This window comes from Manis pentadactyla, chromosome 9, assembly GCF_030020395.1.
Source record: "Manis pentadactyla isolate mManPen7 chromosome 9, mManPen7.hap1, whole genome shotgun sequence".
Taxonomy (NCBI): domain Eukaryota; kingdom Metazoa; phylum Chordata; class Mammalia; order Pholidota; family Manidae; genus Manis; species Manis pentadactyla.
Genome location: NC_080027.1, coordinates 56,615,431 through 56,629,288, shown reverse-complemented (window position 1 = coordinate 56,629,288; position 13,858 = coordinate 56,615,431). Strand labels below are relative to the sequence as shown.

At 36.7% G+C, this 13,858-nt stretch overlaps 1 pseudogene; it reads right to left on the bottom strand.

Annotated features, from left to right (window-relative positions):
- Positions 1 to 5,637: 5,637 nt before the first annotated feature.
- LOC118907976 (PDZ domain-containing protein 11-like) lies at positions 5,638 to 10,685 on the bottom strand (annotated as a pseudogene).
- Between the last annotated feature and the right edge of the window lie 3,173 nt (positions 10,686 to 13,858).

Sequence of the window (13,858 nt, the reverse complement as noted above, 5' to 3'; positions counted from 1 at the left end):
ACTTTTTAGCCAATAGAGTGTCTTTCCGAATTGTATGAAATGAAAAATGTGAAAAGAATTCTGTAGGGCCCTATAGCGTGGTGTACATTAGAATCATCTAGGGAGATTTAAGATCATACCAATGCCACCAACACCTACTGTATTGCATGGGGTAGAACCCAGTTTTTTTTTTTAAAGCTCTCAGGTAATTCTAGTAACCAGTAAGTTCTAAAGGTACATGAATGTGTGATATGAAAAAGCTAGAACCGTGCTGTCCAACTGTAGGGAAATGGAAATTCCCATGGCCAGGATCCTCATCTGACCCTAATCTACTTGTCCACTGTAAATGTGCAATGATGTAACTGGCCTACTGTGTTGGCCCATGCTTACACACCTGTTGGCAATGAGCCATTATTGTCTGCATTGCCATATAAAGAGCTCCAACCAGTGCTCTCCCTGGGCTTCTGGAGGAGAGGGGGAGAGGTGTGGAGGTGTCTCGCCAATGGGTTTCAGCCCCAGGCAAGTTTGCTATGGATTCAATGTGACCAAAGAAATTGACAGCAAAACGTTCTTGGGGTGAAAGGGTTATACCCAACTTTTATTCCAGGTGGCAGGTCAGTCACTAAAATCCCGTTCACTCAGAGCAAGTCAGCATGCAGCAAGCTGGTCTCTGCCTCTGGGCCCCTCTACCCGCACAGCCGTCCTCTGGGCCCCTCAGCCTGCCTGCACAGCCATCCCACACAGCCATCCTCCGGGCCTCTGTCCTTGGTGCTGCCACCACTCTAGCTTCTGCTCTGCTCTCCTGCAGCCTTGTAGTCGAACCAGAGCACTGGGTGGAGCTCTTTATATTGAGTCAACAGCCATCTATTGCCCACATGTGTGCAGTGAGCTAGTCAACCAGGGCCAGGTGAGAATCCTGGCCACAGGAACTCTCATTTTATCCACAGGAGGTGAAGGCTGAGATGGTTTGTGGACTTGCCACTGCAGACATGATTCTAGCACTTGACCCACCACCATGATAATAAAGCTGGGTATAAACCCTTTTACCTGCAAAGTTCTGTTGTTAATTCCATCTCACTGAATCCAGAGTAAACTTGCAGGGAGGCTGAAACCCTCTGCTCAGACACCAACTGAAATACAATGTGAGCCACAAAGGTGAGACAATATATGTAACCTTAAATTTTGTAGTAACCACTATTTTAGTAATATATTTTACATAACCAAGTATGTATCAAAATATTATTTCAACAGGTAATCAATATAATTATGAATTATTTTACATTTTTTCAAAGTCTTCAAACCTGCTGTGTATTTTATACTTAGAATGCATACCAATTCAGAAATGCAGACTGGCCATAATTAATGTTGCCAGTGGCTACTGTTTGGGGTAGTGGGGAGGTACAATACAAAATATAAACATTTTTGCTAATAATTCATTGGGTTATTGTGGATAAAATGAAAGTTCCTGGGGCCAGGATTCTCACCTGGCCCTGGTTGGCTAGCTCACTACTCACGTGTGGGTAATACGTTGCTATTGACTATATAAAGAGCTCCGCCCAGTGCTCTGGGTGACAATGGTGGCAGGGCTGCAAGGCTGCAGGAGAGCAGAGCAGAGGCTGGAGAGGTGGTAGCGCCGAGGACAGAAGCCCAGATGATGGCTGTGCAGACAGAGGGGCCCAGAGGCAGAGACCGGCCTGCTGCGTGCAGACTTGCTATGAGTGGACAAGATTTTAGTGATTGACCTGCCACTGTGGAAATAAAGTTGGGTATAACCCTTTCACCCCAAGAACGTTCTCCTGTCATTTCTTTGGTCACACTGAATCCATAGTGAACTTGCCTGGGGCTGAAACCCATTGGCAAGACAGTTATGTTACTAGTAATTGCAAGAGTTTCTAAATCTTACAGAGACACATAGAATGCATGCATTGTTTGTATTGTTTTACAGTTACATATATAAATTTGAAACAAAGATAACATTCACTATCTCTCAGTAAAGCTTTGTAGTTTTCATCATATAGCTTTTTAAATATATGTGTTTTGCATATATATCTTCAGTAGGGCTATTCCTAAATTGTTTATATATTTGCCACTCTTGTGATGGAGAAAATAGTTCAATAACTGGTTATTGAACTATTAACTTTGTGATAGTATCTTGGTCCTAAATTCCCTTATTGATTCTAAGAGTTCAGGGTTGTTCTCTACATTTTAAGGCATTTTGCCCTATTGTCTGCAAAATAAAGATAATTTTATTTCTTTCCTAATACTTAAATCTTATATTTCTGTTTTAGGTCTCATTGTACTGGCAAGAATTTCTAAAATAATATTAAATAATAGCCTCATTATAGGTATGCTTGTTTGTTTTTTTGATGTTTACTTGTTTTAATGAAAATGGATTTAAGTGCTTCATTGTTTAAAAAGTTTGTATATGTTTGAGAGAGCTACTCTCAACAGAAACATTGGTTATTTGTAATTTTCTAACACATTTAAAAAACTTTATTTTGAGACAATTAAAAACTCACAGAAGTTTGCACAGACAGTAAAGAGGTCTGTTTACCTTCCATTCATTCCCTAATAGTTGTATCTTGTTTAAGTACAGGACAATGTCAAAACCAGAAAACTTACATTGTACAATGTGAATGTGTAATGTATAATTCTATAGTCATTTTACTGATTTGTGTAACCACCATTGTAATCAAAATACAGTACTATTTCCTCACTACAAAGATCTCATGCCATTCCTTTATCCTCACATCGTTCTCCTGCCTGTCACCACCCCTAGCCCCTCCCTGGCTACCACACTAATCAGTTTTCTGTTTCCTATAACTTTTTATTTTGGGACTGTTATAGAATCATTTAATACATGACCTTTACAGATTGGCTTTTTTCACTCAGCATTAATGCCTTGAGATTCCATTCAAGCTGTTTTATGTATCAAGTTTGTTCCTTTTTATTACTAAGTAGTATTCCATAATATAGATGTACCACAGCTTTTTTTTTCTTTGCAAGCAGCAGTTTTATCCAAATTTTAATAATATTTTCATTTTTATAGTATTTTTATGTTTTTTAAAAATTGAAGTGTAGTTGATATACAATATTAGTTTCAAGTGTGCAACATAGTGATTGGATAATTTTATACGTTATGAAATTATGCTCACCATGATATAGTTACCATCTGTACCCTAAAAAGTTACTACAACATTATAGATTATACTCTCTATGCTGTACATTTCATCCCTGTGACTTATTTTATAATTGGAAGTTGGTACCTCTTAATTCCCTTTACCTATTTCATCCATTCCCCCACCCCCTCCCTTATGGTAACCACCAGTTTGTTCTCTGTATTTATGAGTCTGTTTCTGCTTTGTTTGTCGTTTCATGTGTTTTTTGCTTTTAGATTTCACATACAAGTGAAATCATTTGTCTTTCTCTGACTTATTTCACTTAGCACAATATCCTCTAAATCCATCCATGTTGATGCAAATGGCAAGATTTCATTCTTTTTTGTGGTTGAGTAATATTCCATTGTATATATGTACCACATCTTTATCCATTCATCCATCAGCGGCAACTTAGGTTGCTTCCATATCTTGCCTATTGTAAATAATGCTACAATAAAAAGAGGTCCATTTATCTTTTTGAATTAGTATTTTGTTTTCCTTGGGTAAATACCCAGAAGTGGAATTATTTGGTTATCTGGTATTTCTTCAATTTTTTTGAGGAACCCCACACCATTTTCCATAGTGTCTGCACTACTTTACATTCCCAACAACAGTGCACATGGGTTCCCTTTTCTCCATATCCTCACAAACACTTGTTATTTCTTGTCAGCATTCTGACTGGTGCAAAGTGACATCCCATGGTGGTTTTGATTTGCAAGTGCCTGATGATTAGTGATACTGAGCATTTCTTCAAGTGTGTGGCCCTCTGTGTGTCTTCTTTGGAAATAGGTCTATTCAGTCCTCTGTCCATTTATTTTTCAAGTTCCTAGTATATATATATATATATATATTTTTTTATTTAAGCATCATAGGTACATAATCTTTTTTTTATTAAGGTATTATTGATATACACTCTTATGAAGGTTTCACATGAAAAAACAATGTGGTTATTACATTTACCCATATTATCAAGTCCCCACCCACACCCCAATGCAGTCACTGTCCGTCAGTGTATTAAGATGCCACAGATTCACTATTTGCTTTCTCTGTGCTACACTGTTTTCCCCATGATCCCCCACACATTGGTATACAGTCTTATGTTGGTTTCAAAAATACAACACAGTGGTTCAACAGTTATCTATATTATTAAATCCTCAACCCCTCAAGTGAGGTTACTACCTACCAATGTAGTAAGATGCTACAGAATCATTGAATATATTCTCCATGCTGTACTACCATCCCTATGACTAACTTATATTGTGACTGTGAATTACTGTGCCCATTTATCCCCTTCACCCTCTACCACTGCAAGCCCTCCCCCTTGGTTACCACTAGTCTCTTCTCAATGTCTGTAAGTCTGTTGCTATTTTGTTCCTTCTGTTTTGCTGTTTTTATACCTCTGTCCATTTTTTAGTCAGATTATTCATTTCTTGGGTGTTGAGATGTATGAGTTCTTTATATATTTTGGATATTAACCTCATCAGATACAGCATTTGCAATATATTCTCCAGTTCAATAGATTTCCTTTTCATTTTGTTGATCGTTTCCTTCTCTTTGTACCACAATTTTTTAACCGTTCACCTACTATATAGCCTTTTGTTTGTTTCCAGTTTTTGGCTATTACAAAAGCTCCTATGAACAATCATGTACAAGTTTTTATATGGACATATGTTTCATTTCTCTGGGATAGATGTCAAGAGGTAGGATCACTAGTAAGTGAATCTTTAGTTTTTTAAGAAACCACCAAACTGTTTCCTAGGATGGCAATGCAATTTCACTTTCTGTAAGTATGAGAGATACAGTTTCTCTGCATACTCACCAGCATTTGAAATTGCCACCACTTTTAATTTTACATTCTAACATAACTTTAAAAACCAGTGATGGTTTTATCAAATACATCTCTGACATTTATTAAGATAATTTCATGGTCTCTTTCTTATTGAATCTTTTGGTAAACTGTATTATTTTATCTTTAAATATACATATTTTCCCCTCAACATTGCAATTTACTTGTTATGGGGAGAGAAGAAGAGGAAGTGGGGAAAACAGGTCCCACTGGAGTCTCTGAAGGGTGTGAGGCTGGTAGTACAAAGATGGGACGTTATGGCCAGGCAGACTGAATAGAAGGTCCTGAAAATTCTTTTTTTACTGATTTCTATATTCCACTGAAAATATGACATATATGTAAGTGCCAAGCACATGGTGTTCGATAAATGTCAGTTGCCTTTCCTAGCAGGGTTCCCCACAGGCTAGGTTGTACCTACACATCATCCTCCTTTCAGGGAATAAAGCTCACCCAGAAAACTAGGGAGCTAAAAGTGCAGCATGGTTTGGGGAATGCAGTTAGCTAGCTGGCCCAATGCAGGGCCTCCCTGTCTCCCCTCCCTCCCACCCCACTCTGCCAGGGACAGGCTGAGAGTAGTTTCCCAAGTGGCTGCCCTGGGGCCTTGCCAGCTTGTCCTAGCTGACTCCACTTGAGGGCTGTGGGCTGAAAACTCCTCTAGTGCACAGTCTTCTTTCTTTGGTGATGAAGATTGTAGGGAAAGAAGCAGACACACATGTTGATTTTGTGGGCTGTCTTCAGGCTCTCAGCAGCTTTGTCGTGCTCAATATCTTGGAAACCTACATTATTCACAGCTAGGACTTGGTCCCCTTCCTCAAGTCCTGCTCAGTGTGCCTCAGAGTCAGAAATCACCTTGGAGATGAAGATGACTAGCTGGGAGGCCTTTCCTCCTCAGATCTTAAATCCCAACTGAGCCTCAGGGGGCTTCTTTAGTGTGACAGTTTGATTCCTCACAGAAACTGGGTTAGCTCATTGCCACAGGCCGTGTGGTGTACCCTCAGGAGGAGGAATCCATGCTGGGCCATTCTCACAGGCAGGCAGGAAAACCACTGCTACTTATGTAAGGAATCTGGGTATCCACCCCCAACAAGGCCCACCAGCAGGCCTCAGCCACTGCAGGCTCTGCTCACCACCAAGTCTATAAGTACATTTTAAATGGTAAAAATATCAAACAGTACAGAAAGGAACACAAGGAAAAGTAAATCTCTTCCCATTGTTACCACTGAAACAATCACTTTACCTGTTTCTTGTGTTTTCATCAGAGTCTATACCTATACTGCTTTATTGAGATATTTCCTGCTTTATTGAGATAAAATTGACATATAACTGCAAATTTAACAAGTGCAGTGCATTGATTTGATACTTATATAGTGCAAAATGGTTACCACAGTAACATTAGTTAACGCCTCTATCACCTCTCGTAATTACCATTTCTTTTTCATGGTGAGAACATTTAAGGCCTGGTCTCTTAGCAACTTTCAAGTATATAATACAGTATTGTTACCTATAATCACCATCACCATGCTTTACATTAGATCCCCAGAACTTATTTGTCTTATAACTGAATGTTTGTACCCTTTGACCAACATCTCCCTGTTTCCCCATTCCCCACTGGCAACCACCATTCAGTTCTCTGTTTCTATGAGTTCAGCTTTTTAAGATTCTACATATAAGTGATGTCACACAGTATTTATCTTTTTCTAATTTCAGTTAGCATAATGCCCTCAAGGTCTATCCATGTTGTCACAAAAGGCAGGATTTCCTTCGTTTTCATAGCTGAATAATATTCATATATATATGTTTGTTTATTTATATATCTATATATACCACTACTTTATCCATTCATCCAAAGACTCTTAGGTTATTTCCATATCTTGACTATTGTGAATAATGCTACAGTGAACATGGGAGTGCAGATATTTCTTTGAGATCCTGATTTAATTTCCTTTGAATATCTATACCCAGAAGAGGGATTGCTGAATCATATGGTAGTTCTCTTTTTAATTTTTTGAGAAGCTACCATACTGTGTTCCCTTGAGTCTGTACAAATTTACATTCCTACCATTAGTGCACAAGGGTTCCCTTTTCTCTACATCCTTGCGAACACTTGTTTTCTTTTTGATACTAGCCATTCTAAAAGATATGAGGGGATATCTCATTGTGGTTTTGATTTGCATTTCTCTGACGATGAGTGATGCTGAGCATGTTTTCATGGACCTGTTGGCCATTTGTACATCTCCTTTGGAAAATTGCCTGTTTAGTTCTTCTGCCCATTTTTAATTGGATTGTTTATGGCTATTGGTTCTATTAGTTCCTTATATATCTTGGATATTAACCCTTTATCAGATACATGATTTTTAAAGATTTCTTCCATTCTGTAGGTTGCCTTTTCATTTTGTTGATTATTTCTTTTGCTTTGCAGAAGCTTTTAGTTTGATGTAGTTCCACTTATTTATTTTTGCTTTTGTTGCTTATGCATTTGTATCATATCTAAAAAATTGTCAAGAACAGTGTCAAGGAGTTTTATCATGCTTCTCTTCTAGGAGTTTTATGGTTCAGGGTTTTATGCTGAAGTCTTTAATCCATTTTGAGTTAAATTTTGTGAGTGGTATAAGATGGGGATCCAATTTCATTTTTATGCATGTGATTATCCCGTTTTCCCAGTAACATTTATGGAAGAGACTATCCTTTCTTCGTTGAGTATTCTTGGTTCCGTTGTCAAATATTAGTTGACTATATATGTGAGGATCCATTTCTGGTTCCATATGAATTTTAGAAATTTTTTCTATTTCTGTGAAAAATGCCATTGGAATTTTGATAGGGATTACATTGAATATATTGACAGCTTTGGGTAGTGTGGACATTTTAACAGGTTTAATTCTTCTGATCCATGAACACAGACTCTCCATTTACTTGTGTATTTTTCTATTTCTTTCATCAAAGTCTTACAGTTTTCAGTGCACAGATCTTTCACCTCCTTGGTTAAATTTATTCCAAGCATTTTATTGTTTTTGATGCTATTGTAAATGGGATTGTTTTATTTCTTTTTAAGATATTTCATTGCTAGTGTATAGAAGTGCAATTGATTTTTGTATGTTGATTTTTTGTATCATGCAACTTCACTGAATTTGTCGGTTAATTCTAACAGTTTTTTCGGGGAATCTTTAGCATTTTCTATATATAAGATTACATCATCTGCAAACAAGACAATTTTACATCTTTCTTTTTCACTGGATACCTATTATTTCTTTTCCTTGCATAATTGCTCTGGCTAGGACTCCCAGTACTAGGGAGGAATGGTGATAATGGGCACCTTTGTCTTGTTCCTGATCTTAGAGGAAAAGCTTTCAAACCTTTCACAGCTGAGTATGATGTTAGCTGTAGGCTTGTCATATGGCCTTTACTATATGGAGGTACATTCCTGCTACACCTAATGTACTGAGAGTATTTATTATGAAAAGATGTACTTTGTCAAATGCTTTTTCTGCATCAATTGAGATATCATTTGTATCTTTCATTCTATTAATGTGGTGTATTACATTTATTGATTTATATATGTTAAGCCATTCTTATATCCCAGGGATAAATCCCACTTGACTGTGGTACACAGTCCTTTTAATGTAGTGTTGAATTAGTTTTGCTAATATTTTGTTGAGAATTTTACATTTATATTCATCAGGATATCTGCCTTTAGTTTTTTTCTTGTAGTGTCCTTATCTGGCTTTAGTATCAGGGTAATGCTGGCCTTGTAAAGTAAGTTTGGGAGTGTTCCCTTCTGTTCAGTTTTTTGTTAGAATTTGAGAATTATTGGCATTAATCCTTATTTAAATGTTTGGTAAAACTCACCAAGGAAACTGTCGGGTCCTGGAATTTCCGTGATTGAGAGATTTTTTTGTTACTAATTCAATCTTCTTATTCCTGTTCATTTGTTCATATTTTCTATTTCTTCATGATTAAGTCTTGGTAGGTTGTATGCTTCTAGGAATTTATATGTTTCTAGGTTTCCAGTTTGTTGGCATATAGTTGTTCATAGTAGTCTCTTATGATTATATTTCTGTGGTATCAGTTGTAATGTCTCCTCCTTAATTTCTGATTTTATATATTTGAATCTTGTATTTTTTTCTTACTCTACTTTAAGGCTTGTCAATTTTTAAAAATATTTTAAAAAAACAGCTCTTAGTTTCATTGATCTTCTGTATTGTTTTTCTGGTCTCTAATTCATTTATTTCTGCTCTGATCTTTGTTATTTTCTTCCTTCTGCTAACTTTGGACTTAATTTGTTCTTCTTTTACCAGTTCTTTGAGGTGTAAGGTTAGGCTGTGTATTTGAGCTTTCTTTTTTCTTAATGTAGGTGTATTATTCTGTACAAACTTCCCTCTTAAAACTGCTTTTGCTGCACCCTATAGGTTTTGCTATATTGTGTTTTCCATTTTCAGATATTTTTTGATTTCCCTATTGACTGCTTTGAATTAGTTGTTGAGTATGTTACTTAATTTCCACATATTTGTGCATTTTCTAGCTTTTCTCCTGTTACTGATTTCTAGTTTTATACCATTATTGTTGGAAAATATACTCAGTATAATTTCAATCTTCTTAAATTTGCTAAGACTTGTTTTATGACCTATCATATGATTTATCAAGGAGAATATTTTGTGTGCACTTGAAAAGAATGTATATTCTGCTGCTGTTTGATGGAATGTTCTGCAAATGTCTGTTAGGTCCATTTGGTGTGAAGTGTCATTCAGGTCCATTATTTCCTTATTGATTTTCTGTCTGTATGATCTATCTATTGTTGAAAGTGAGATATTAAAGTCGCACACTGTTATTGTATTGTTGTCTATTTCTCCCTTTAGGTCTGTTAGTATTTGCTTAATATATTTAAGTACTCTGCTGTTGGGTGCATACATATTTATGATTGTTTTATCTTCTTGATGAATTGACCCCTTTGTCATTACTTTTAATTCTTTTGAATCTTGTTACCATTTGGGGCTTAAAGTGAGACTTTAAGTATAAATTTAAAGCATAAATACCTCTGCTCTCTTTTGGTTCCCATTTGTATGGAGTATCTTTCTCCATCTCTTCACTTTGAATCTATGAGTGTCCTTACTACTGAAATGAGTTTCCTGTAGTTAGCATATAGTTGGGCTTTGTTTTTTAATCCACCCAGCCACTCTATGCCCTTTGATTGGAGAATTTAACCATTTATAATTAGAGCAATTCTTGATAGGTAATGATTTACTAGTGCATTTTATTAAGTGTTTTCTGGCTGTTTTTTAGTTCCCTTGTTCCTTTTTCCCTTTCTTGCTGCCTTCTTTTGTGAACTGATGATTTTGCATAGTGGTATGCTTTGATTCCCTTCTCTTTATCTTTTGTGAGTCTATTGTAGGTTTTTGCTTTGTGGTTATCATGAGGCTTACATAAAACATTTATAGATATAACCATCTATTTTACACTGATAAAAACTTAACTTTTCACATAAAAAACTCTACCCTTTTATTCTTTCTTTTGTTTTCTATGTCAATTTCTTTTTCATTGTATATTCATTAACAAGTTATTATAGTTAGTTATTTTTAATACTCTTGTCCTTTATCCTTTTTACTAGAGTTAAGTGGTTAACACACCATCATGTTACAGTATTAGAGTATTTTGAATTTGTCTGTACACTTACCTGTATCAGTATACTGTATACTTTCATATGTTTTCATGTTACTAATTAGTATTATTTCATTTCAACTTGAAAAACCTCTTTCAGCATTTCTTGCAAAGTAGGACTACTGCTGCTGAACTCCCTTAGCTTATGTTTCCTGGGAAATTCTTTCTCTCCTTCATTTCTGAAGGATAGCAAATAAGCTTTCTGCCCCCTTTTCCCTCTGGTATTCCAGTAATTCAAAAATTATTTCTTTTGATGGTATCTTACAGATCATGTAAACTTTCTTTACTCTCTTTCATTTCTTTTTGTTAGTTTTCCTCTGACTGGATAATTTCAAGTTTCCTATCTTCTAACTCACAGATTCTTTCTTTGACTTGATCCATTCTGCTCTTGATTCTCACTATTGCATTTTTCATTTTATTCATTGTATTTTTTAGCTCCTGAACTTCTATTTGGTTCTTTTTTATGATTTCTATCTCTGCTAAACTTCTCATTTTGTTTATGTATTGTTTTCCTGATTTCATTGACTTGTCTGTGTTTTGTTGCAGCCGAGTTCTCTTAAAACAGCTATTTTGAATGATTAATTTGGTAATTTGCTTATCTCCATGTCTTTGAGATCATTACTAGGAGATCACTGTCATCCTTTGGTGGTGTCAGTGTTTCCTGGGTTTTTTTCATGTTCTTTGAAGTTTTGCATTTGAAAGAGCAGTCCCTTTCTCTAGTCTTTACAAACTGCCCTCTTCAATGTGTCCAAACTTGTATTTTTTGCTCCAGCTATACTGGAGCTTCTTTGCTGGAAACCTGGACTTTCACAAAGACTCTCGTCTGTGGGTGTTTGTCTTAGACTGTGTTTTCCAGGGGCTTCCAGACTACGGCTGACAGGTGCTGGGGCCAGTTCATGGACCACTGCAGGGTCCACAGACAGGACCAAGGTCTGTATGCCTATTGCCCAGCATGTGTGGGTAAGATTCCTTCTGGGTTCTTTGGCATGTAATGCTGTATCCCACAGCTCTCACAAAAGCACTTTTGTCCATGATGGATTCCAATTTGTTGACTGGAGCAGGGGGCACACACAAACAAGGGATATCTTATTCAGCCATGATGCTCTCTATATATTAATAGTAGCATACCACATACATAGTTCTGTATCTTGCATTTCATTTAATATCTTAGAGATCATTCCATAGACATCTATTTGATTCATTTAAATGGCTGCATAGCATCCCATTGTAAGAGTATGGCATAATCCAATTAGCTTATTTTTCTATTTTAAATTGAGGTATAGTGGACATACAACTTCATATTAGTTTCAGGTATCCAACATAATGATTCAATACTTGTATATATTGTGAAATATCACCACAATAAGTCTAGTTAATATCCATCAGCATACAAACCTGTTATTTTTTGATAAGACATTTAGATTCTTTCTAGTTTTTATAATTATTAATAATGCTGCAGTGAATACTCTAGCACAGGTATCTCGGAGATATTGCAGATTTGGTTCCAGACTATCACAATAAAGCAAATATTGTAATAAAGTGAGTCAAATGAATCATTTGGTTTCTAGCACATGTTATGCTTATCCTACACTATAGTCTATACTATACTGTAGTATACTAATTGTATTATATCTAAAGAAAACATTGCATTATATCTAAAGAAAACATGTATATACCTTAATTTAAGAGTATGTTATTGCTAAAAAATGCTATCTCAGTTTTCAGCTACTTGTAATCTTTTTGCTTGTGGAGGATCTTGCCTCCGTGTTGATGGTTATGGACTCATCAGGGTGGTGGTTGCTGAAGGTTGGGATGGCTGTGGCAATTTTTTAAAGTAAGACACAAGTGAGTTCTGCCACATCAATTCACACTTCCTTTCATGATTTCTCTGTAGAATGCAATGCTGTTTCATAGCATTTTATCCACAGTAGAACTTTCAAACTTGGAGCCAATCTTCTCAAACTCTGCCACTGCTTTATCAACTAAATTTATATAATATTCTAAAGCTTTTGTGGTAATTTCAACAATTTTCACAGCATCTTCATGAGGAATAGATTCTATCTCAAGAAAGCACTTTAGTGCTCATCCATAAGAAGAAACTCATTATCTGTTAAAGTTTCATAGTGAGATTGCAGCAACTCAAATACAATAGTAGTGAAAAAGTTTGAAATACTGTGAGAATTACCAAAATATGACACCGAGACATGAAGTGAGCAAAAGCTGTTGGAAAAAGGCACTGATAGACTTGCTCAATGGAGGGTCACCACAAAGCTTCAATTTGTAAAAAACTGCAATATCTGTGAAGCACAATTAAGTGTAGCACAATAAAATAAGGTATGCCTCTACACAGGTCTTTGTGCCCCTGCATGAGCACTATTAATTTTCTAATAGTAGAACTGCTAGGGCAAAAGGTATATGCATGTAAATTGTAATAGCTGTTGTCAACCTGCCTTCAAGGAGACAACCATTTTGTAGTCCTACAAACAATGAATAAGAATGTCTTTTCTATAATATGCATTTTTACCAATCTGATACCTAAAAAACAGCATCTCACTTTAATTTTAATCTGCATTTCTCCAATTATGAGGTGGCTGAATGTCTTCATTTGTTTAAAAGTCAGTTGTGTTACTTTTCTGGGAACTGTGTGTTCATGTCCTTTGCCCATTTAATGTATTCCTTTAAATTAATGTTTAACAATAAAAGCACTACTTTCCCTTGTCATTTGCTCAAAACCTCAGCAAAGGCAGGCTGCCTTCTGTTCAGGGTCTCCCACAATCACACCAACTCCCTCTTTCTAACTTATGCCAGCCTCCTTCCCCAGTACTGCTCACTGTTCCCAAGGGCACCCTTATGTTCTGCCACAACCAAGTGTTTTCTCTCCCACTCCTCCCCTCTTCCCAGTCAGACCTGACCAGTCCTTCGGAGGCCAGCTGAATTTTGCCTGCCTGGGTGCCTTTCTGATAACTAGTGCCCACCCTACCTACATAGTCTTTTATGTGAGCTTCATTTCACCAGCTACAGCCTATGTCCTTCCAAGGCCGCACCTGGCATCTCCCAAGCCCAGATTCCTCTCTGTAGGTGCCTATTGTGCAGGGGTGTCAGTGTGGTGTGTGTGTTATGGACTTATTCAGCATTTATTGAATGAATACATGAGTAGGGCCACTATTTCAGGCACTGTGGATATAGCAGTGCATGAGGCAGACCAGGACCCCCCTTCTCATCCAGC